Source organism: Ambystoma mexicanum, unplaced genomic scaffold (genome assembly GCF_040938575.1).
Source record: "Ambystoma mexicanum isolate Mex_15411 unplaced genomic scaffold, UKY_AmexF1_1 Mex_scaf1, whole genome shotgun sequence".
NCBI classification, from domain to species: domain Eukaryota; kingdom Metazoa; phylum Chordata; class Amphibia; order Caudata; family Ambystomatidae; genus Ambystoma; species Ambystoma mexicanum.
Window position 1 is genome coordinate 3,409,929 of NW_027182324.1, and position 23,649 is coordinate 3,433,577.

Sequence of the window (23,649 nt, forward strand, 5' to 3'; positions counted from 1 at the left end):
TTTCAGTCATTCCGTATCCAGATATAGAGATTTGCAGCATCTAGGACTTTAATGTTCACCCACTTACGGATTTGAATGTTTTGCCACATTCATGAGTGCAAAATTGCTCCCCAGTAAAGGCGAACATGTGCTCCTCAATACACACACTGGGCAATGCAGTCCACTCTAAATCAACGATTAATGACATGCTCGTTTTGTGCAATGGAGTTTCAGTCAATTGGAAAACATTTTGTAAAGTTATATTGCAACAGAAGCCCAGCCTTAAAAAAAGTGGATTTCACTTCTAAATGATTACATGAGGAAGGAAAGGAGACCAGATGCAAAAAAGGTGCTGTGGCTTAGTTGGTTAAAGCGCCTGTCTAGTAAACAGGAGATCCTGAGTTCGAATCTCAGCAGCGCCTGTCTGCTTTTTTTTCGACCAATCTGTCTCCCCAATATTAACATTTTGACACTGGAGACATAACTTTTTTCAGTCATTCCGTATCCAGATATAGAGATTTGCAGCATCTAGGACTTTAATGTTCACCCACTTACGGATTTGAATGTTTTGCCACATTCATGAGTGCAAACTTGCTCCCCAGTAAAGACGAACATGTGCTCCTCAATGCACACACTGGGCAATGCAGTCCACTCTAAATCGACGATTAATGACATGCTCGTTTTGTGCAATGGAGTTTCAGTCAATTGGAAAACATTTTGAAAAGTTATATTGCAACAGAAGCCCAGCCTTAAAAAAGTGGATTTCACTTCTAAATGATTACATGAGGAAGGAAAGGAGACCAGATGCAAAAAAGGTGCTGTGGCTTAGTTGGTTAAAGCGCCTGTCTAGTAAACAGGAGATCCTGAGTTCGAATCTCAGCAGCGCCTGTCTGCTTTTTTTTCGACCAATCTGTCTCCCCAATATTAAAACTTTGTACAAAGATTGCTGTTTCATGCTATTTAGAAGCACAGTCAGGCTTGAAATGTTGGCAAAGCATCCAAGAACTCTGGACTCCACTACCTTAGAGTCATATTGCCCAAGGTTGCGATGCCATCAGAAATAGCACATATTAGAATGAGCAATTCATATTTCCTGCTTAATTTTTTGTAAAAGAAGCAAAGGTACGCCTGAACAGGGACTTGAACCCTGGACCCTCAGATTAAAAGTCTGATGCTCTACCGACTGAGCTATCCAGGCACAAGGATCACTGCCCATTTGAAACTTGATTTTCACTCTACAGCACCTCCATACATGGCTACCTCACTGGTCAATAAAGGAAATGAATTACTAGTGCATTACACACATTTTGACACTGGAGACATAACTTTTTTCAGTCATTCCGTATCCAGATATAGAGATTTGCAGCATCTAGGACTTTAATGTTCACCCACTTACGGATTTGAATGTTTTGCCACATTCATGAGTGCAAACTTGCTCCCCAGTAAAGACGAACATGTGCTCCTCAATGCACACACTGGGCAATGCAGTCCACTCTAAATCGACGATTAATGACATGCTCGTTTTGTGCAATGGAGTTTCAGTCAATTGGAAAACATTTTGAAAAGTTATATTGCAACAGAAGCCCAGCCTTAAAAAAGTGGATTTCACTTCTAAATGATTACATGAGGAAGGAAAGGAGACCAGATGCAAAAAAGGTGTTGTGGCTTAGTTGGTTAAAGCGCCTGTCTAGTAAACAGGAGATCCTGAGTTCGAATCTCAGCAGCGCCTGTCTGCTTTTTTTTCGACCAATCTGTCTCCCCAATATTAAAACTTTGTACAAAGATTGCTATTTCATGCTATTTAGAAGCACAGTCAGGCTTGAAATGTTGGCAAAGCATCCAAGAACTCTGGACTCCACTACCTTAGAGTTATATTGCCCAAGGTTGCGATGCCATCAGAAATAGCACATATTAGAATGAGCAATTCATATTTCCTGCTTAATTTTTTGTAAAAGAAGCAAAGGTACGCCTGAACAGGAACTTGAACCCTGGACCCTCAGATTAAAAGTCTGATGCTCTACCGACTGAGCTATCCAGGCACAGGGATCACTGCCCATTTGAAACTTGATTTTCACTCTACAGCACCTCCATACATGGCTACCTCACTGGTCAATAAAGGAAATGAATTACTAGTGCATTACACACATTTTGACACTGGAGACATAACTTTTTTCAGTCATTCCGTATCCAGATATAGAGATTTGCAGCATCTAGGACTTTAATGTTCACCCACTTACGGATTTGAATGTTTTGCCACATTCATGAGTGCAAACTAGCTCCCCAGTAGAGACGAACATGTGCTCCTCAATGCACACACTGGGCAATGCAGTCCACTCTAAATCGACGATTAATGACATGCTCGTTTTGTGCAATGGAGTTTCAGTCATTTGGAAAACATTTTGAAAAGTTATATTGCAACAGAAGCCCAGCCTTAAAAAAAGTGGATTTCACTTCTAAATGATTACATGAGGAAGGAAAGGAGACCAGATGCAAAAAAGGTGCTGTGGCTTAGTTGGTTAAAGCGCCTGTCTAGTAAACAGGAGATCCTGAGTTCGAATCTCAGCAGCGCCTGTCTGCTTTTTTTTCGACCAATCTGTCTCCCCAATATTAAAACTTTGTACAAAGATTGCTATTTCATGCTATTTAGAAGCACAGTCAGGCTTGAAATGTTGGCAAAGCCTCCAAGAACTCTGGACTCCACTACCTTAGAGTCATATTGCCCAAGGTTGCGATGCCATCAGAAATAGCACATATTAGAATGAGCAATTCATATTTCCTGCTAAATTTTTTGTAAAAGAAGCAAAGATACGCCTGAACAGGGACTTGAACCCTGGACCCTCAGATTAAAAGTCTGATGCTCTACCGACTGAGCTATCCAGGCACAGGGATCACTGCCCATTTGAAACTTGATTTTCACTCTACAGCACCTCCATACATGGCTACCTCACTGGTCAATAAAGGAAATGAATTACTAGTGCATTACACACATTTTGACACTGGAGACATAACTTTTTTCAGTCATTCCGTATCCAGATATAGAGATTTGCAGCATCTAGGACTTTAATGTTCACCCACTTACGGATTTGAATGTTTTGCCACATTCATGAGTGCAAACTTGCTCCCCAGTAAAGACGAACATGTGCTCCTCAATGCACACACTGGGCAATGCAGTCCACTCTAAATCGACGATTAATGACATGCTCGTTTTGTGCAATGGAGTTTCAGTCAATTGGAAAACATTTTGAAAAGTTATATTGCAACAGAAGCCCAGCCTTAAAAAAGTGGATTTCACTTCTAAATGATTACATGAGGAAGGAAAGGAGACCAGATGCAAAAAAGGTGCTGTGGCTTAGTTGGTTAAAGCGCCTGTCTAGTAAACAGGAGATCCTGAGTTCGAATCTCAGCAGCGCCTGTCTGCTTTTTTTTCGACCAATCTGTCTCCCCAATATTAAAACTTTGTACAAAGATTGCTATTTCATGCTATTTAGAAGCACAGTCAGGCTTGAAATGTTGGCAAAGCATCCAAGAACTCTGGACTCCACTACCTTAGAGTCATATTGCCCAAGGTTGCGATGCCATCAGAAATAGCACATATTAGAATGAGCAATTCATATTTCCTGCTTAATTTTTTGTAAAAGAAGCAAAGGTACGCCTGAACAGGGACTTGAACCCTGGACCCTCAGATTAAAAGTCTGATGTTCTACCAACTGAGCTATCCAGGCACAAGGATCACTGCCCATTTGAAACTTGATTTTCACTCTACAGCACCTCCATACATGGCTACCTCACTGGTCAATAAAGGAAATGAATTACTAGTGCATTACACACATTTTGACACTGGAGACATAACTTTTTTCAGTCATTCCGTATCCAGATATAGAGATTTGCAGCATCTAGGACTTTAATGTTCACCCACTTACGGATTTGAATGTTTTGCCACATTCATGAGTGCAAAATTGCTCCCCAGTAAAGGCGAACATGTGCTCCTCAATACACACACTGGGCAATGCAGTCCACTCTAAATCAACGATTAATGACATGCTCGTTTTGTGCAATGGAGTTTCAGTCAATTGGAAAACATTTTGAAAAGTTATATTGCAACAGAAGCCCAGCCTTAAAAAAGTGGATTTCACTTCTAAATGATTACATGAGGAAGGAAAGGAGACCAGATGCAAAAAAGGTGCTGTGGCTTAGTTGGTTAAAGCGCCTGTCTAGTAAACAGGAGATCCTGAGTTCGAATCTCAGCAGCGCCTGTCTGCTTTTTTTTCGACCAATCTGTCTCCCCAATATTAAAACTTTGTACAAAGATTGCTATTTCATGCTATTTAGAAGCACAGTCAGGCTTGAAATGTTGGCAAAGCATCCAAGAACTCTGGACTCCACTACCTTAGAATCATATTGCCCAAGGTTGCGATGCCATCAGAAATAGCACATATTAGAATGAGCAATTCATATTTCCTGCTTAATTTTTTGTAAAAGAAGCAAAGGTACGCCTGAACAGGGACTTGAACCCTGGACCCTCAGATTAAAAGTCTGATGCTCTACCGACTGAGCTATCCAGGCACAAGGATCACTGCCCATTTGAAACTTGATTTTCACTCTACAGCATCTCCATACATGGCTACCTCACTGGTCAATAAAGGAAATGAATTACTAGTGCATTACACACATTTTGACACTGGAGACATAACTTTTTTCAGTCATTCTGTATCCAGATATAGAGATTTGCAGCATCTAGGACTTTAATGTTCACCCACTTACGGATTTGAATGTTTTGCCACATTCATGAGTGCAAACTTGCTCCCCAGTAAAGACGAACATGTGCTCCTCAATGCACACACTGGGCAATGCAGTCCACTCTAAATCGACGATTAATGACATGCTCGTTTTGTGCAATGGAGTTTCAGTCAATTGGAAAACATTTTGAAAAGTTATATTGCAACAGAAGCCCAGCCTTAAAAAAGTGGATTTCACTTCTAAATGATTACATGAGGAAGGAAAGGAGACCAGATGCAAAAAAGGTGCTGTGGCTTAGTTGGTTAAAGCGCCTGTCTAGTAAACAGGAGATCCTGAGTTCGAATCTCAGCAGCGCCTGTCTGCTTTTTTTTCGACCAATCTGTCTCCCCAATATTAAAACTTTGTACAAAGATTGTTATTTCATGCTATTTAGAAGCACAGTCAGGCTTGAAATGTTGGCAAAGCATCCAAGAATTCTGGACTCCACTACCTTAGAGTCATATTGCCCAAGGTTGCCATGCCATCAGAAATAGCACATATTAGAATGAGCAATTCATATTTCCTGCTAAATTTTTTGTAAAAGAAGCAAAGATACCCCTGAACCGGGACTTGAACCCTGGACCCTCAGATTAAAAGTCTGATGCTCTACTGACTGAGCTATCCAGGCACAAGGATCACTGCCCATTTGAAACTTGATTTTCACTCTACAGCACCTCCATACATGGCTACCTCACTGGTCAATAAAGGAAATGAATTACTAGTGCATTACACACATTTTGACACTGGAGACATAACTTTTTTCAGTCATTCCGTATCCAGATATAGAGATTTGCAGCATCTAGGACTTTAATGTTCACCCACTTACGGATTTGAATGTTTTGCCACATTCATGAGTGCAAAATTGCTCCCCAGTAAAGGCGAACATGTGCTCCTCAATACACACACTGGGCAATGCAGTCCACTCTAAATCAACGATTAATGACATGCTCGTTTTGTGCAATGGAGTTTCAGTCAATTGGAAAACATTTTGAAAAGTTATATTGCAACAGAAGCCCAGCCTTAAAAAAGTGGATTTCACTTCTAAATGATTACATGAGGAAGGAAAGGAGACCAGATGCAAAAAAGGTGCTGTGGCTTAGTTGGTTAAAGCGCCTGTCTAGTAAACAGGAGATCCTGAGTTCGAATCTCAGCAGTGCCTGTCTGCTTTTTTTTCGACCAATCTGTCTCCCCAATATTAAAACTTTGTACAAAGATTGTTATTTCATGCTATTTAGAAGCACAGTCAGGCTTGAAATGTTGGCAAAGCATCCAAGAATTCTGGACTCCACTACCTTAGAGTCATATTGCCCAAGGTTGCCATGCCATCAGAAATAGCACATATTAGAATGAGCAATTCATATTTCCTGCTAAATTTTTTGTAAAAGAAGCAAAGATACCCCTGAACCGGGACTTGAACCCTGGTCCCTCAGATTAAAAGTCTGATGCTCTACCGACTGAGCTATCCAGGCACAAGGATCACTGCCCATTTGAAACTTGATTTTCACTCTACAGCACCTCCATACATGGCTACCTCACTGGTCAATAAAGGAAATGAATTACTAGTGCATTACACACATTTTGACACTGGAGACATAACTTTTTTCAGTCATTCCGTATCCAGATATAGAGATTTGCAGCATCTAGGACTTTAATGTTCACCCACTTACGGATTTGAATGTTTTGCCACATTCATGAGTGCAAAATTGCTCCCCAGTAAAGGCGAACATGTGCTCCTCAATACACACACTGGGCAATGCAGTCCACTCTAAATCAACGATTAATGACATGCTCGTTTTGTGCAATGGAGTTTCAGTCAATTGGAAAACATTTTGTAAAGTTATATTGCAACAGAAGCCCAGCCTTAAAAAAAGTGGATTTCACTTCTAAATGATTACATGAGGAAGGAAAGGAGACCAGATGCAAAAAAGGTGCTGTGGCTTAGTTGGTTAAAGCGCCTGTCTAGTAAACAGGAGATCCTGAGTTCGAATCTCAGCAGCGCCTGTCTGCTTTTTTTTCGACCAATCTGTCTCCCCAATATTAACATTTTGACACTGGAGACATAACTTTTTTCAGTCATTCCGTATCCAGATATAGAGATTTGCAGCATCTAGGACTTTAATGTTCACCCACTTACGGATTTGAATGTTTTGCCACATTCATGAGTGCAAACTTGCTCCCCAGTAAAGACGAACATGTGCTCCTCAATGCACACACTGGGCAATGCAGTCCACTCTAAATCGACGATTAATGACATGCTCGTTTTGTGCAATGGAGTTTCAGTCAATTGGAAAACATTTTGAAAAGTTATATTGCAACAGAAGCCCAGCCTTAAAAAAGTGGATTTCACTTCTAAATGATTACATGAGGAAGGAAAGGAGACCAGATGCAAAAAAGGTGCTGTGGCTTAGTTGGTTAAAGCGCCTGTCTAGTAAACAGGAGATCCTGAGTTCGAATCTCAGCAGCGCCTGTCTGCTTTTTTTTCGACCAATCTGTTTCCCCAATATTAAAACTTTGTACAAAGATTGCTGTTTCATGCTATTTAGAAGCACAGTCAGGCTTGAAATGTTGGCAAAGCATCCAAGAACTCTGGACTCCACTACCTTAGAGTCATATTGCCCAAGGTTGCGATGCCATCAGAAATAGCACATATTAGAATGAGCAATTCATATTTCCTGCTTAATTTTTTGTAAAAGAAGCAAAGGTACGCCTGAACAGGGACTTGAACCCTGGACCCTCAGATTAAAAGTCTGATGCTCTACCGACTGAGCTATCCAGGTACAAGGATCACTGCCCATTTGAAACTTGATTTTCACTCTACAGCACCTCCATACATGGCTACCTCACTGGTCAATAAAGGAAATGAATTACTAGTGCATTACACACATTTTGACACTGGAGACATAACTTTTTTCAGTCATTCCGTATCCAGATATAGAGATTTGCAGCATCTAGGACTTTAATGTTCACCCACTTACGGATTTGAATGTTTTGCCACATTCATGAGTGCAAACTTGCTCCCCAGTAAAGACGAACATGTGCTCCTCAATGCACACACTGGGCAATGCAGTCCACTCTAAATCGACGATTAATGACATGCTCGTTTTGTGCAATGGAGTTTCAGTCAATTGGAAAACATTTTGAAAAGTTATATTGCAACAGAAGCCCAGCCTTAAAAAAGTGGATTTCACTTCTAAATGATTACATGAGGAAGGAAAGGAGACCAGATGCAAAAAAGGTGCTGTGGCTTAGTTGGTTAAAGCGCCTGTCTAGTAAACAGGAGATCCTGAGTTCGAATCTCAGCAGCGCCTGTCTGCTTTTTTTTCGACCAATCTGTCTCCCCAATATTAAAACTTTGTACAAAGATTGCTATTTCATGCTATTTAGAAGCACAGTCAGGCTTGAAATGTTGGCAAAGCATCCAAGAACTCTGGACTCCACTACCTTAGAGTTATATTGCCCAAGGTTGCGATGCCATCAGAAATAGCACATATTAGAATGAGCAATTCATATTTCCTGCTTAATTTTTTGTAAAAGAAGCAAAGGTACGCCTGAACAGGAACTTGAACCCTGGACCCTCAGATTAAAAGTCTGATGCTCTACCGACTGAGCTATCCAGGCACAGGGATCACTGCCCATTTGAAACTTGATTTTCACTCTACAGCACCTCCATACATGGCTACCTCACTGGTCAATAAAGGAAATGAATTACTAGTGCATTACACACATTTTGACACTGGAGACATAACTTTTTTCAGTCATTCCGTATCCAGATATAGAGATTTGCAGCATCTAGGACTTTAATGTTCACCCACTTACGGATTTGAATGTTTTGCCACATTCATGAGTGCAAACTAGCTCCCCAGTAGAGACGAACATGTGCTCCTCAATGCACACACTGGGCAATGCAGTCCACTCTAAATCGACGATTAATGACATGCTCGTTTTGTGCAATGGAGTTTCAGTCAATTGGAAAACATTTTGAAAAGTTATATTGCAACAGAAGCCCAGCCTTAAAAAAGTGGATTTCACTTCTAAATGATTACATGAGGAAGGAAAGGAGACCAGATGCAAAAAAGGTGCTGTGGCTTAGTTGGTTAAAGCGCCTGTCTAGTAAACAGGAGATCCTGAGTTCGAATCTCAGCAGCGCCTGTCTGCTTTTTTTTCGACCAATCTGTCTCCCCAATATTAAAACTTTGTACAAAGATTGCTATTTCATGCTATTTAGAAGCACAGTCAGGCTTGAAATGTTGGCAAAGCATCCAAGAACTCTGGACTCCACTACCTTAGAGTCATATTGCCCAAGGTTGCGATGCCATCAGAAATAGCACATATTAGAATGAGCAATTCATATTTCCTGCTTAATTTTTTGTAAAAGAAGGAAAGGTACGCCTGAACAGGAACTTGAACCCTGGACCCTCAGATTAAAAGTCTGATGCTCTACCGACTGAGCTATCCAGGCACAGGGATCACTGCCCATTTGAAACTTGATTTTCACTCTACAGCACCTCCATACATGGCTACCTCACTGGTCAATAAAGGAAATGAATTACTAGTGCATTACACACATTTTGACACTGGAGACATAACTTTTTTCAGTCATTCCGTATCCAGATATAGAGATTTGCAGCATCTAGGACTTTAATGTTCACCCACTTACGGATTTGAATGTTTTGCCACATTCATGAGTGCAAACTTGCTCCCCAGTAAAAATGAACATCTGCTCCTCAATGCACACACTGGGCAATGCAGTCCACTCTAAATCGACGATTAATGACATGCTCGTTTTGTGCAATGGAGTTTCAGTCATTTGGAAAACATTTTGAAAAGTTATATTGCAACAGAAGCCCAGCCTTAAAAAAGTGGATTTCACTTCTAAATGATTACATGAGGAAGGAAAGGAGACCAGATGCAAAAAAGGTGCTGTGGCTTAGTTGGTTAAAGCGCCTGTCTAGTAAACAGGAGATCCTGAGTTCGAATCTCAGCAGCGCCTGTCTGCTTTTTTTTCGACCAATCTGTCTCCCCAATATTAAAACTTTGTACAAAGATTGCTATTTCATGCTATTTAGAAGCACAGTCAGGCTTGAAATGTTGGCAAAGCCTCCAAGAACTCTGGACTCCACTACCTTAGAGTCATATTGCCCAAGGTTGCGATGCCATCAGAAATAGCACATATTAGAATGAGCAATTCATATTTCCTGCTAAATTTTTTGTAAAAGAAGCAAAGATACGCCTGAACAGGGACTTGAACCCTGGACCCTCAGATTAAAAGTCTGATGCTCTACCGACTGAGCTATCCAGGCACAGGGATCACTGCCCATTTGAAACTTGATTTTCACTCTACAGCACCTCCATACATGGCTACCTCACTGGTCAATAAAGGAAATGAATTACTAGTGCATTACACACATTTTGACACTGGAGACATAACTTTTTTCAGTCATTCCGTATCCAGATATAGAGATTTGCAGCATCTAGGACTTTAATGTTCACCCACTTACGGATTTGAATGTTTTGCCACATTCATGAGTGCAAACTTGCTCCCCAGTAAAGACGAACATGTGCTCCTCAATGCACACACTGGGCAATGCAGTCCACTCTAAATCGACGATTAATGACATGCTCGTTTTGTGCAATGGAGTTTCAGTCAATTGGAAAACATTTTGAAAAGTTATATTGCAACAGAAGCCCAGCCTTAAAAAAGTGGATTTCACTTCTAAATGATTACATGAGGAAGGAAAGGAGACCAGATGCAAAAAAGGTGCTGTGGCTTAGTTGGTTAAAGCGCCTGTCTAGTAAACAGGAGATCCTGAGTTCGAATCTCAGCAGCGCCTGTCTGCTTTTTTTTCGACCAATCTGTCTCCCCAATATTAAAACTTTGTACAAAGATTGCTATTTCATGCTATTTAGAAGCACAGTCAGGCTTGAAATGTTGGCAAAGCATCCAAGAACTCTGGACTCCACTACCTTAGAGTCATATTGCCCAAGGTTGCGATGCCATCAGAAATAGCACATATTAGAATGAGCAATTCATATTTCCTGCTTAATTTTTTGTAAAAGAAGCAAAGGTACGCCTGAACAGGGACTTGAACCCTGGACCCTCAGATTAAAAGTCTGATGTTCTACCGACTGAGCTATCCAGGCACAAGGATCACTGCCCATTTGAAACTTGATTTTCACTCTACAGCACCTCCATACATGGCTACCTCACTGGTCAATAAAGGAAATGAATTACTAGTGCATTACACACATTTTGACACTGGAGACATAACTTTTTTCAGTCATTCCGTATCCAGATATAGAGATTTGCAGCATCTAGGACTTTAATGTTCACCCACTTACGGATTTGAATGTTTTGCCACATTCATGAGTGCAAAATTGCTCCCCAGTAAAGGCGAACATGTGCTCCTCAATACACACACTGGGCAATGCAGTCCACTCTAAATCAACGATTAATGACATGCTCGTTTTGTGCAATGGAGTTTCAGTCAATTGGAAAACATTTTGAAAAGTTATATTGCAACAGAAGCCCAGCCTTAAAAAAGTGGATTTCACTTCTAAATGATTACATGAGGAAGGAAAGGAGACCAGATGCAAAAAAGGTGCTGTGGCTTAGTTGGTTAAAGCGCCTGTCTAGTAAACAGGAGATCCTGAGTTCGAATCTCAGCAGCGCCTGTCTGCTTTTTTTTCGACCAATCTGTCTCCCCAATATTAAAACTTTGTACAAAGATTGCTATTTCATGCTATTTAGAAGAACAGTCAGGCTTGAAATGTTGGCAAAGCATCCAAGAACTCTGGACTCCACTACCTTAGAATCATATTGCCCAAGGTTGCGATGCCATCAGAAATAGCACATATTAGAATGAGCAATTCATATTTCCTGCTTAATTTTTTGTAAAAGAAGCAAAGGTACGCCTGAACAGGGACTTGAACCCTGGACCCTCAGATTAAAAGTCTGATGCTCTACCGACTGAGCTATCCAGGCACAAGGATCACTGCCCATTTGAAACTTGATTTTCACTCTACAGCACCTCCATACATGGCTACCTCACTGGTCAATAAAGGAAATGAATTACTAGTGCATTACACACATTTTGACACTGGAGACATAACTTTTTTCAGTCATTCCGTATCCAGATATAGAGATTTGCAGCATCTAGGACTTTAATGTTCACCCACTTACGGATTTGAATGTTTTGCCACATTCATGAGTGCAAAATTGCTCCCCAGTAAAGGCGAACATGTGCTCCTCAATACACACACTGGGCAATGCAGTCCACTCTAAATCAACGATTAATGACATGCTCGTTTTGTGCAATGGAGTTTCAGTCAATTGGAAAACATTTTGAAAAGTTATATTGCAACAGAAGCCCAGCCTTAAAAAAGTGGATTTCACTTCTAAATGATTACATGAGGAAGGAAAGGAGACCAGATGCAAAAAAGGTGCTGTGGCTTAGTTGGTTAAAGCGCCTGTCTAGTAAACAGGAGATCCTGAGTTCGAATCTCAGCAGCGCCTGTCTGCTTTTTTTTCGACCAATCTGTCTCCCCAATATTAAAACTTTGTACAAAGATTGCTATTTCATGCTATTTAGAAGCACAGTCAGGCTTGAAATGTTGGCAAAGCATCCAAGAACTCTGGACTCCACTACCTTAGAATCATATTGCCCAAGGTTGCGATGCCATCAGAAATAGCACATATTAGAATGAGCAATTCATATTTCCTGCTTAATTTTTTGTAAAAGAAGCAAAGGTACGCCTGAACAGGGACTTGAACCCTGGACCCTCAGATTAAAAGTCTGATGCTCTACCGACTGAGCTATCCAGGCACAAGGATCACTGCCCATTTGAAACTTGATTTTCACTCTACAGCATCTCCATACATGGCTACCTCACTGGTCAATAAAGGAAATGAATTACTAGTGCATTACACACATTTTGACACTGGAGACATAACTTTTTTCAGTCATTCTGTATCCAGATATAGAGATTTGCAGCATCTAGGACTTTAATGTTCACCCACTTACGGATTTGAATGTTTTGCCACATTCATGAGTGCAAACTTGCTCCCCAGTAAAGACGAACATGTGCTCCTCAATGCACACACTGGGCAATGCAGTCCACTCTAAATCGACGATTAATGACATGCTCGTTTTGTGCAATGGAGTTTCAGTCAATTGGAAAACATTTTGAAAAGTTATATTGCAACAGAAGCCCAGCCTTAAAAAAGTGGATTTCACTTCTAAATGATTACATGAGGAAGGAAAGGAGACCAGATGCAAAAAAGGTGCTGTGGCTTAGTTGGTTAAAGCGCCTGTCTAGTAAACAGGAGATCCTGAGTTCGAATCTCAGCAGCGCCTGTCTGCTTTTTTTCGACCAATCTGTCTCCCCAATATTAAAACTTTGTACAAAGATTGCTATTTCATGCTATTTAGAAGCACAGTCAGGCTTGATATGTTGGCAAAGCATCCAAGAACTCTGGACTCCACTACCTTAGAGTCATATTGCCCAAGGTTGCGATGCCATCAGAAATAGCACATATTAGAATGAGCAATTCATATTTCCTGCTTAATTTTTTGTAAAAGAAGCAAAGGTACGCCTGAACAGGGACTTGAACCCTGGACCCTCAGATTAAAAGTCTGATGCCCTACCGACTGAGCTATCCAGGCAGATGGATCACTGCCATTTGAAACTTGATTTTCACTCTACAGCACCTCCATACATGGCTACCTCACTGGTCAATAAAGGAAATGAATTACTAGTGCATTACACACATTTTGACACTGGAGACATAACTTTTTTCAGTCATTCCGTATCCAGATATAGAGATTTGCAGCATCTAGGACTTTAATGTTCACCCACTTACGGATTTGAATGTTTTGCCACATTCATGAGTGCAAACTTGCTCCCCAGTAAAGACGAACATGTGCTCCTCAATGCACACACTGGGCAATGCAGTCCACTCTAAATCGACGATTAATGACATGCTCGTTTTGTGCAATGGAGTTTCAGTCAATTGGATAACATTTTGAAAAGTTATATTGCAACAGAAGCCCAGCCTTAAAAAAGTGGATTTCACTTCTGATTGATTACATGAGGAAGGAAAGGAGACCAGATGCAAAAAAGGTGCTGTGGCTTAGTTGGTTAAAGCGCCTGTCTAGTAAACAGGAGATCCTGAGTTTGAATCTCAGCAGCGCCTGTCTGCTTTTTTTTCGACCAATCTGTCTCCCCAATATTAAAACTTTGTACAAAGATTGCTATTTCATGCTATTTAGAAGCACAGTCAGGCTTGAAATGTTGGCAAAGCATCCAAGAACTCTGGACTCCACTACCTTAGAGTCATATTGCCCAAGGTTGCGATGCCATCAGAAACAGCACATATTAGAATGAGCAATTCATATTTCCTGCTTAATTTTTTGTAAAAGAAGCAAAGGTATGCCTGAACAGGGACTTGAACCCTGGACCCTCAGATTAAAAGTCTGATGCTCTACCGACTGAGTTATCCAGGCACAGGGATCACTGCCCATTTGAAACTTGATTTTCACTCTACAGCACCTCCATACATGGCTACCTCACTGGTCAATAAAGGAAATGAATTACTAGTGCATTACACACATTTTGACACTGGAGACATAACTTTTTTCAGTCATTCCGTATCCAGATATAGAGATTTGCAGCATCTAGGACTTTAATGTTCACCCACTTACGGATTTGAATGTTTTGCCACATTCATGAGTGCAAACTTGCTCCCCAGTAAAGACGAACATGTGCTCCTCAATGCACACACTGGGCAATGCAGTCCACTCTAAATCGACGATTAATGACATGCTCGTTTTGTGCAATGGAGTTTCAGTCAATTGGATAACATTTTGAAAAGTTATATTGCAACAGAAGCCCAGCCTTAAAAAAGTGGATTTCACTTCTGATTGATTACATGAGGAAGGAAAGGAGACCAGATGCAAAAAAGGTGCTGTGGCTTAGTTGGTTAAAGCGCCTGTCTAGTAAACAGGAGATCCTGAGTTTGAATCTCAGCAGCGCCTGTCTGCTTTTTTTTCGACCAATCTGTCTCCCCAATATTAAAACTTTGTACAAAGATTGCTATTTCATGCTATTTAGAAGCACAGTCAGGCTTGAAATGTTGGCAAAGCCTCCAAGAACTCTGGACTCCACTACCTTAGAGTCATATTGCCCAAGGTTGCGATGCCATCAGAAATAGCACATATTAGAATGAGCAATTCATATTTCCTGCTAAATTTTTTGTAAAAGAAGCAAAGATACGCCTGAACAGGGACTTGAACCCTGGACCCTCAGATTAAAAGTCTGATGCTCTACCGACTGAGCTATCCAGGCACAGGGATCACTGCCCATTTGAAACTTGATTTTCACTCTACAGCACCTCCATACATGGCTACCTCACTGGTCAATAAAGGAAATGAATTACTAGTGCATTACACACATTTTGACACTGGAGACATAACTTTTTTCAGTCATTCCGTATCCAGATATAGAGATTTGCAGCATCTAGGACTTTAATGTTCACCCACTTACGGATTTGAATGTTTTGCCACATTCATGAGTGCAAACTTGCTCCCCAGTAAAGACGAACATGTGCTCCTCAATGCACACACTGGGCAATGCAGTCCACTCTAAATCGACGATTAATGACATGCTCGTTTTGTGCAATGGAGTTTCAGTCAATTGGAAAACATTTTGAAAAGTTATATTGCAACAGAAGCCCAGCCTTAAAAAAGTGGATTTCACTTCTAAATGATTACATGAGGAAGGAAAGGAGACCAGATGCAAAAAAGGTGCTGTGGCTTAGTTGGTTAAAGCGCCTGTCTAGTAAACAGGAGATCCTGAGTTCGAATCTCAGCAGCGCCTGTCTGCTTTTTTTTCGACCAATCTGTCTCCCCAATATTAAAACTTTGTACAAAGATTGCTATTTCATGCTATTTAGAAGCACAGTCAGGCTTGAAATGTTGGCAAAGCATCCAAGAACTCTGGACTCCACTACCTTAGAGTCATATTGCCCAAGGTTGCGATGCCATCAGAAATAGCACATATTAGAATGAGCAATTCATATTTCCTGCTTAATTTTTTGTAAAAGAAGCAAAGGTACGCCTGAACAGGGACTTGAACCCTGGACCCTCAGATTAAAAGTCTGATGTTCTACCGACTGAGCTATCCAGGCACAAGGATCACTGTCCATTTGAAACTTGATTTTCACTCTACAGCACCTCCATACATGGCTACCTCACTGGTCAATAAAGGAAATGAATTACTAGTGCATTACACACATTTTGACACTGGAGACATAACTTTTTTCAGTCATTCCGTATCCAGATATAGAGATTTGCAGCATCTAGGACTTTAATGTTCACCCACTTACGGATTTGAATGTTTTGCCACATTCATGAGTGCAAAATTGCTCCCCAGTAAAGGCGAACATGTGCTCCTCAATACACACACTGGGCAATGCAGTCCACTCTAAATCAACGATTAATGACATGCTCGTTTTGTGCAATGGAGTTTCAGTCAATTGGAAAACATTTTGAAAAGTTATATTGCAACAGAAGCCCAGCCTTAAAAAAGTGGATTTCACTTCTAAATGATTACATGAGGAAGGAAAGGAGACCAGATGCAAAAAAGGTGCTGTGGCTTAGTTGGTTAAAGCGCCTGTCTAGTAAACAGGAGATCCTGAGTTCGAATCTCAGCAGCGCCTGTCTGCTTTTTTTTCGACCAATCTGTCTCCCCAATATTAAAACTTTGTACAAAGATTGCTATTTCATGCTATTTAGAAGCACAGTCAGGCTTGAAATGTTGGCAAAGCATCCAAGAACTCTGGACTCCACTACCTTAGAATCATATTGCCCAAGGTTGCGATGCCATCAGAAATAGCACATATTAGAATGAGCAATTCATATTTCCTGCTTAATTTTTTGTAAAAGAAGCAAAGGTACGCCTGAACAGGGACTTGAACCCTGGACCCTCAGATTAAAAGTCTGATGCTCTACCGACTGAGCTATCCAGGCACAAGGATCACTGCCCATTTGAAACTTGATTTTCACTCTACAGCACCTCCATACATGGCTACCTCACTGGTCAATAAAGGAAATGAATTACTAGTGCATTACACACATTTTGACACTGGAGACATAACTTTTTTCAGTCATTCCGTATCCAGATATAGAGATTTGCAGCATCTAGGACTTTAATGTTCACCCACTTACGGATTTGAATGTTTTGCCACATTCATGAGTGCAAAATTGCTCCCCAGTAAAGGCGAACATGTGCTCCTCAATACACACACTGGGCAATGCAGTCCACTCTAAATCAACGATTAATGACATGCTCGTTTTGTGCAATGGAGTTTCAGTCAATTGGAAAACATTTTGAAAAGTTATATTGCAACAGAAGCCCAGCCTTAAAAAAGTGGATTTCACTTCTAAATGATTACATGAGGAAGGAAAGGAGACCAGATGCAAAAAAGGTGCTGTGGCTTAGTTGGTTAAAGCGCCTGTCTAGTAAACAGGAGATCCTGAGTTCGAATCTCAGCAGCGCCTGTCTGCTTTTTTTTCGACCAATCTGTCTCCCCAATATTAAAACTTTGTACAAAGATTGCTATTTCATGCTATTTAGAAGCACAGTCAGGCTTGAAATGTTGGCAAAGCATCCAAGAACTCTGGACTCCACTACCTTAGAATCATATTGCCCAAGGTTGCGATGCCATCAGAAATAGCACATATTAGAATGAGCAATTCATATTTCCTGCTTAATTTTTTGTAAAAGAAGCAAAGGTACGCCTGAACAGGGACTTGAACCCTGGACCCTCAGATTAAAAGTCTGATGCTCTACCGACTGAGCTATCCAGGCACAAGGATCACTGCCCATTTGAAACTTGATTTTCACTCTACAGCATCTCCATACATGGCTACCTCACTGGTCAATAAAGGAAATGAATTACTAGTGCATTACACACATTTTGACACTGGAGACATAACTTTTTTCAGTCATTCTGTATCCAGATATAGAGATTTGCAGCATCTAGGACTTTAATGTTCACCCACTTACGGATTTGAATGTTTTGCCACATTCATGAGTGCAAACTTGCTCCCCAGTAAAGACGAACATGTGCTCCTCAATGCACACACTGGGCAATGCAGTCCACTCTAAATCGACGATTAATGACATGCTCGTTTTGTGCAATGGAGTTTCAGTCAATTGGAAAACATTTTGAAAAGTTATATTGCAACAGAAGCCCAGCCTTAAAAAAGTGGATTTCACTTCTAAATGATTACATGAGGAAGGAAAGGAGACCAGATGCAAAAAAGGTGCTGTGGCTTAGTTGGTTAAAGCGCCTGTCTAGTAAACAGGAGATCCTGAGTTCGAATCTCAGCAGCGCCTGTCTGCTTTTTTTCGACCAATCTGTCTCCCCAATATTAAAACTTTGTACAAAGATTGCTATTTCATGCTATTTAGAAGCACAGTCAGGCTTGATATGTTGGCAAAGCATCCAAGAACTCTGGACTCCACTACCTTAGAGTCATATTGCCCAAGGTTGCGATGCCATCAGAAATAGCACATATTAGAATGAGCAATTCATATTTCCTGCTTAATTTTTTGTAAAAGAAGCAAAGGTACGCCTGAACAGGGACTTGAACCCTGGACCCTCAGATTAAAAGTCTGATGCCCTACCGACTGAGCTATCCAGGCAGATGGATCACTGCCATTTGAAACTTGATTTTCACTCTACAGCACCTCCATACATGGCTACCTCACTGGTCAATAAAGGAAATGAATTACTAGTGCATTACACACATTTTGACACTGGAGACATAACTTTTTTCAGTCATTCCGTATCCAGATATAGAGATTTGCAGCATCTAGGACTTTAATGTTCACCCACTTACGGATTTGAATGTTTTGCCACATTCATGAGTGCAAACTTGCTCCCCAGTAAAGACGAACATGTGCTCCTCAATGCACACACTGGGCAATGCAGTCCACTCTAAATCGACGATTAATGACATGCTCGTTTTGTGCAATGGAGTTTCAGTCAATTGGATAACATTTTGAAAAGTTATATTGCAACAGAAGCCCAGCCTTAAAAAAGTGGATTTCACTTCTGATTGATTACATGAGGAAGGAAAGGAGACCAGATGCAAAAAAGGTGCTGTGGCTTAGTTGGTTAAAGCGCCTGTCTAGTAAACAGGAGATCCTGAGTTTGAATCTCAGCAGCGCCTGTCTGCTTTTTTTTCGACCAATCTGTCTCCCCAATATTAAAACTTTGTACAAAGATTGCTATTTCATGCTATTTAGAAGCACAGTCAGGCTTGAAATGTTGGCAAAGCATCCAAGAACTCTGGACTCCACTACCTTAGAGTCATATTGCCCAAGGTTGCGATGCCATCAGAAACAGCACATATTAGAATGAGCAATTCATATTTCCTGCTTAATTTTTTGTAAAAGAAGCAAAGGTATGCCTGAACAGGGACTTGAACCCTGGACCCTCAGATTAAAAGTCTGATGCTCTACCGACTGAGTTATCCAGGCACAGGGATCACTGCTCATTTGAAACTTGATTTTCACTCTACAGCACCTCCATACATGGCTACCTCACTGGTCAATAAAGGAAATGAATTACTAGTGCATTACACACATTTTGACACTGGAGACATAACTTTTTTCAGTCATTCCGTATCCAGATATAGAGATTTGCAGCATCTAGGACTTTAATGTTCACCCACTTACGGATTTGAATGTTTTGCCACATTCATGAGTGCAAACTTGCTCCCCAGTAAAGGCGAACATGTGCTCCTCAATACACACACTGGGCAATGCAGTCCACTCTAAATCGACGATTAATGACATGCTCGTTTTGTGCAATGGAGTTTCAGTCAATTGGAAAACATTTTGAAAAGTTATATTGCAACAGAAGCCCAGCCTTAAAAAAGTGGATTTCACTTCTAAATGATTACATGAGGAAGGAAAGGAGACCAGATGCAAAAAAGGTGCTGTGGCTTAGTTGGTTAAAGCGCCTGTCTAGTAAACAGGAGATCCTGAGTTCGAATCTCAGCAGCGCCTGTCTGCTTTTTTTTCGACCAATCTGTCTCCCCAATATTAAAACTTTGTACAAAGATTGCTGTTTCATGCTATTTAGAAGCACAGTCATGCTTGAAATGTTGGCAAAGCATCCAAGAACTCTGGACTCCACTACCTTAGAGTCATATTGCCCAAGGTTGCGATGCCATCAGAAATAGCACATATTAGAATGAGCAATTCATATTTCCTGCTTAATTTTTTGTAAAAGAAGCAAAGGTATGCCTGAACAGGGACTTGAACCCTGGACCCTCAGATTAAAAGTCTGATGCTCTACCGACTGAGCTATCGAGGCACAGGGATCACTGCCCATTTGAAACTTGATTTTCACTCTACAGCACCTCCACACATGGCTACCTCACTGGTCAATAAAGGAAATGAATTACTAGTGCATTACACACATTTTGACACTGGAGACATAACTTTTTTCAGTCATTCCGTATCCAGATATAGAGATTTGCAGCATCTAGGACTTTAATGTTCACCCACTTACGGATTTGAATGTTTTGCCACATTCATGAGTGCAAACTTGCTCCCCAGTAAAGACGAACATGTGCTCCTCAATGCACACACTGGGCAATGCAGTCCACTCTAAATCAACGATTAATGACATGCTCGTTTTGTGCAATGGAGTTTCAGTCAATTGGAAAACATTTTGAAAAGTTATATTGCAACAGAAGCCCAGCCTTAAAAAAGTGGATTTCACTTCTGATTGATTACATGAGGAAGGAAAGGAGACCAGATGCAAAAAAGGTGCTGTGGCTCAGTTGGTTAAAGCGCCTGTCTAGTAAACAGGAGATCCTGAGTTCGAATCTCAGCAGCGCCTGTCTGCTTTTTTTTCGACCAATCTGTCTCCCCAATATTAAAACTTTGTACAAAGATTGCTATTTCATGCTATTTAGAAGCACAGTCAGGCTTGAAATGTTGGCAAAGCATCCAAGAACTCTGGACTCCACTACCTTAGAGTCATATTGCCCAAGGTTGCGATGCCATCAGAAATAGCACATATTAGAATGAGCAATTCATATTTCCTGCTTAATTTTTTGTAAAAGAAGCAAAGGTACGCCTGAACAGGGACTTGAACCCTGGACCCTCAGATTAAAAGTCTGATGCTCTACCGACTGAGCTATCCAGGCACAAGGATCACTGCCCATTTGAAACTTGATTTTCACTCTACAGCACCTCCATACATGGCTACCTCACTGGTCAATAGAGGAAATGAATTACTAGTGCATTACACACATTTTGACACTGGAGACATAACTTTTTTCAGTCATTCCGTATCCAGATATAGAGATTTGCAGCATCTAGGACTTTAATGTTCACCCACTTACGGATTTGAATGTTTTGCCACATTCATGAGTGCAAACTTGCTCCCCAGTAAAGACGAACATGTGCTCCTCAATGCACACACTGGGCAATGCAGTCCACTCTAAATCGACGATTAATGACATGCTCGTTTTGTGCAATGGAGTTTCAGTCAATTGGAAAACATTTTGAAAAGTTATATTGCAACAGAAGCCCAGCCTTAAAAAAGTGGATTTCACTTCTAAATGATTACATGAGGAAGGAAAGGAGACCAGATGCAAAAAAGGTGCTGTGGCTTAGTTGGTTAAAGCGCCTGTCTAGTAAACAGGAGATCCTGAGTTCGAATCTCAGCAGCGCCTGTCTGCTTTTTTTTCGACCAATCTGTCTCCCCAATATTAAAACTTTGTACAAAGATTGCTATTTCATGCTATTTAGAAGCACAGTCAGGCTTGAAATGTTGGCAAAGCATCCAAGAATTCTGGACTCCACTACCTTAGAGTCATATTGCCCAAGGTTGCGATGCCATCAGAAATAGCACATATTAGAATGAGCAATTCATATTTCCTGCTAAATTTTTTGTAAAAGAAGCAAAGATACGCCTGAACAGGGACTTGAACCCTGGACCCTCAGATTAAAAGTCTGATGCTCTACCGACTGAGCTATCCAGGCACAGGGATCACTACCCATTTGAAACTTGATTTTCACTCTACAGCACCTCCATACATGGCTACCTCACTGGTCAATAAAGGAAATGAATTACTAGTGCATTACACACATTTTGACACTGGAGACATAACTTTTTTCAGTCATTCCGTATCCAGATATAGAGATTTGCAGCATCTAGGACTTTAATGTTCACCCACTTACGGATTTGAATGTTTTGCCACATTCATGAGTGCAAACTTGCTCCCCAGTAAAGACGAACATGTGCTCCTCAATGCACACACTGGGCAATGCAGTCCACTCTAAATCGACGATTAATGACATGCTCGTTTTGTGCAATGGAGTTTCAGTCAATTGGAAAACATTTTGAAAAGTTATATTGCAACAGAAGCCCAGCCTTAAAAAAGTGGATTTCACTTCTAAATGATTACATGAGGAAGGAAAGGAGACCAGATGCAAAAAAGGTGCTGTGGCTTAGTTGGTTAAAGTGCCTGTCTAGTAAACAGGAGATCCTGAGTTCGAATCTCAGCAGCGCCTGTCTGCTTTTTTTTCGACCAATCTGTCTCCCCAATATTAAAACTTTGTACAAAGATTGCTATTTCATGCTATTTAGAAGCACAGTCAGGCTTGAAATGTTGGCAAAGCATCCAAGAACTCTGGACTCCACTACCTTAGAATCATATTGCCCAAGGTTGCGATGCCATCAGAAATAGCACATATTAGAATGAGCAATTCATATTTCCTGCTTAATTTTTTGTAAAAGAAGCAAAGGTACGCCTGAACAGGGACTTGAACCCTGGACCCTCAGATTAAAAGTCTGATGCTCTACCGACTGAGCTATCCAGGCACAAGGATCACTGCCCATTTGAAACTTGATTTTCACTCTACAGCACCTCCATACATGGCTACCTCACTGGTCAATAAAGGAAATGAATTACTAGTGCATTACACACATTTTGACACTGGAGACATAACTTTTTTCAGTCATTCCGTATCCAGATATAGAGATTTGCAGCATCTAGGACTTTAATGTTCACCCACTTACGGATTTGAATGTTTTGCCACATTCATGAGTGCAAAATTGCTCCCCAGTAAAGGCGAACATGTGCTCCTCAATACACACACTGGGCAATGCAGTCCACTCTAAATCAACGATTAATGACATGCTCGTTTTGTGCAATGGAGTTTCAGTCAATTGGAAAACATTTTGTAAAGTTATATTGCAACAGAAGCCCAGCCTTAAAAAAAGTGGATTTCACTTCTAAATGATTACATGAGGAAGGACAGGAGATCAGATGCAAAAGAGGTGCTGTGGCTTAGTTGGTTAAAGCGCCTGTCTAGTAAACTGGAGATCCTGAGTTCGAACCTCAGCAGCGCCTGTCTGCTTTTTTTTCGACCAATCTGTCTCCCCAATATTAAAACTTTGTACAAAGATTGTTATTTCATGCTATTTAGAAGCACAGTCAGGCTTGAAATGTTGGCAAAGCATCCAAGAATTCTGGACTCCACTACCTTAGAGTCATATTGCCCAAGGTTGCGATGCCATCAGAAATAGCACATATTAGAATGAGCAATTCATATTTCCTGCTAAATTTTTTGTAAAAGAGGCAAAGGTACGCCTGAACAGGGACTTGAACTCTGGACCCTCAGATTAAAAGTCTGATGCTCTACCGACTGAGCTATCCAGGCACAAGGATCACTGCCCATTTGAAACTTGATTTTCACTCTACAGCACCTCCATACATGGCTACCTCACTGGTCAATAAAGGAAATGAATTACTAGTGCATTACACACATTTTGACACTGGAGACATAACTTTTTTCAGTCAT

At 40.8% G+C, this 23,649-nt stretch overlaps 21 non-coding genes across 21 annotated transcripts; all 21 read left to right on the top strand.

Moving 5' to 3' along the window:
- The first annotated feature begins 327 nt into the window (after window positions 1-327).
- Window positions 328-401, top strand: TRNAT-AGU (transfer RNA threonine (anticodon AGU)). The gene has a single exon. It is a non-coding gene; the product is annotated as a tRNA-Thr (tRNA).
- A 392-nt stretch (window positions 402-793) lies between these two features.
- TRNAT-AGU (transfer RNA threonine (anticodon AGU)) lies at window positions 794-867 on the top strand. The gene has a single exon. It is a non-coding gene; the product is annotated as a tRNA-Thr (tRNA).
- A 1,609-nt stretch (window positions 868-2,476) lies between these two features.
- Window positions 2,477-2,550, top strand: TRNAT-AGU (transfer RNA threonine (anticodon AGU)). Its single transcript has one exon. It is a non-coding gene; the product is annotated as a tRNA-Thr (tRNA).
- Window positions 2,551-3,317: 767 nt separating this feature from the next.
- Window positions 3,318-3,391, top strand: TRNAT-AGU (transfer RNA threonine (anticodon AGU)). The gene has a single exon. It is a non-coding gene; the product is annotated as a tRNA-Thr (tRNA).
- Window positions 3,392-4,158: 767 nt separating this feature from the next.
- On the top strand, window positions 4,159-4,232 carry TRNAT-AGU (transfer RNA threonine (anticodon AGU)). The gene has a single exon. It is a non-coding gene; the product is annotated as a tRNA-Thr (tRNA).
- A 767-nt stretch (window positions 4,233-4,999) lies between these two features.
- On the top strand, window positions 5,000-5,073 carry TRNAT-AGU (transfer RNA threonine (anticodon AGU)). Its single transcript has one exon. It is a non-coding gene; the product is annotated as a tRNA-Thr (tRNA).
- A 1,609-nt stretch (window positions 5,074-6,682) lies between these two features.
- TRNAT-AGU (transfer RNA threonine (anticodon AGU)) lies at window positions 6,683-6,756 on the top strand. Its single transcript has one exon. It is a non-coding gene; the product is annotated as a tRNA-Thr (tRNA).
- A 392-nt stretch (window positions 6,757-7,148) lies between these two features.
- TRNAT-AGU (transfer RNA threonine (anticodon AGU)) lies at window positions 7,149-7,222 on the top strand. The gene has a single exon. It is a non-coding gene; the product is annotated as a tRNA-Thr (tRNA).
- Window positions 7,223-7,989: 767 nt separating this feature from the next.
- Window positions 7,990-8,063, top strand: TRNAT-AGU (transfer RNA threonine (anticodon AGU)). Its single transcript has one exon. It is a non-coding gene; the product is annotated as a tRNA-Thr (tRNA).
- A 767-nt stretch (window positions 8,064-8,830) lies between these two features.
- TRNAT-AGU (transfer RNA threonine (anticodon AGU)) lies at window positions 8,831-8,904 on the top strand. The gene has a single exon. It is a non-coding gene; the product is annotated as a tRNA-Thr (tRNA).
- Window positions 8,905-9,671: 767 nt separating this feature from the next.
- TRNAT-AGU (transfer RNA threonine (anticodon AGU)) lies at window positions 9,672-9,745 on the top strand. Its single transcript has one exon. It is a non-coding gene; the product is annotated as a tRNA-Thr (tRNA).
- Window positions 9,746-10,512: 767 nt separating this feature from the next.
- TRNAT-AGU (transfer RNA threonine (anticodon AGU)) lies at window positions 10,513-10,586 on the top strand. The gene has a single exon. It is a non-coding gene; the product is annotated as a tRNA-Thr (tRNA).
- A 767-nt stretch (window positions 10,587-11,353) lies between these two features.
- Window positions 11,354-11,427, top strand: TRNAT-AGU (transfer RNA threonine (anticodon AGU)). Its single transcript has one exon. It is a non-coding gene; the product is annotated as a tRNA-Thr (tRNA).
- A 767-nt stretch (window positions 11,428-12,194) lies between these two features.
- TRNAT-AGU (transfer RNA threonine (anticodon AGU)) lies at window positions 12,195-12,268 on the top strand. Its single transcript has one exon. It is a non-coding gene; the product is annotated as a tRNA-Thr (tRNA).
- A 767-nt stretch (window positions 12,269-13,035) lies between these two features.
- TRNAT-AGU (transfer RNA threonine (anticodon AGU)) lies at window positions 13,036-13,109 on the top strand. The gene has a single exon. It is a non-coding gene; the product is annotated as a tRNA-Thr (tRNA).
- Window positions 13,110-15,556: 2,447 nt separating this feature from the next.
- TRNAT-AGU (transfer RNA threonine (anticodon AGU)) lies at window positions 15,557-15,630 on the top strand. The gene has a single exon. It is a non-coding gene; the product is annotated as a tRNA-Thr (tRNA).
- Window positions 15,631-16,397: 767 nt separating this feature from the next.
- Window positions 16,398-16,471, top strand: TRNAT-AGU (transfer RNA threonine (anticodon AGU)). The gene has a single exon. It is a non-coding gene; the product is annotated as a tRNA-Thr (tRNA).
- Window positions 16,472-17,238: 767 nt separating this feature from the next.
- TRNAT-AGU (transfer RNA threonine (anticodon AGU)) lies at window positions 17,239-17,312 on the top strand. Its single transcript has one exon. It is a non-coding gene; the product is annotated as a tRNA-Thr (tRNA).
- A 767-nt stretch (window positions 17,313-18,079) lies between these two features.
- On the top strand, window positions 18,080-18,153 carry TRNAT-AGU (transfer RNA threonine (anticodon AGU)). The gene has a single exon. It is a non-coding gene; the product is annotated as a tRNA-Thr (tRNA).
- Window positions 18,154-19,759: 1,606 nt separating this feature from the next.
- On the top strand, window positions 19,760-19,833 carry TRNAT-AGU (transfer RNA threonine (anticodon AGU)). The gene has a single exon. It is a non-coding gene; the product is annotated as a tRNA-Thr (tRNA).
- Window positions 19,834-21,441: 1,608 nt separating this feature from the next.
- Window positions 21,442-21,515, top strand: TRNAT-AGU (transfer RNA threonine (anticodon AGU)). Its single transcript has one exon. It is a non-coding gene; the product is annotated as a tRNA-Thr (tRNA).
- The last annotated feature ends 2,134 nt before the right edge of the window (window positions 21,516-23,649 follow it).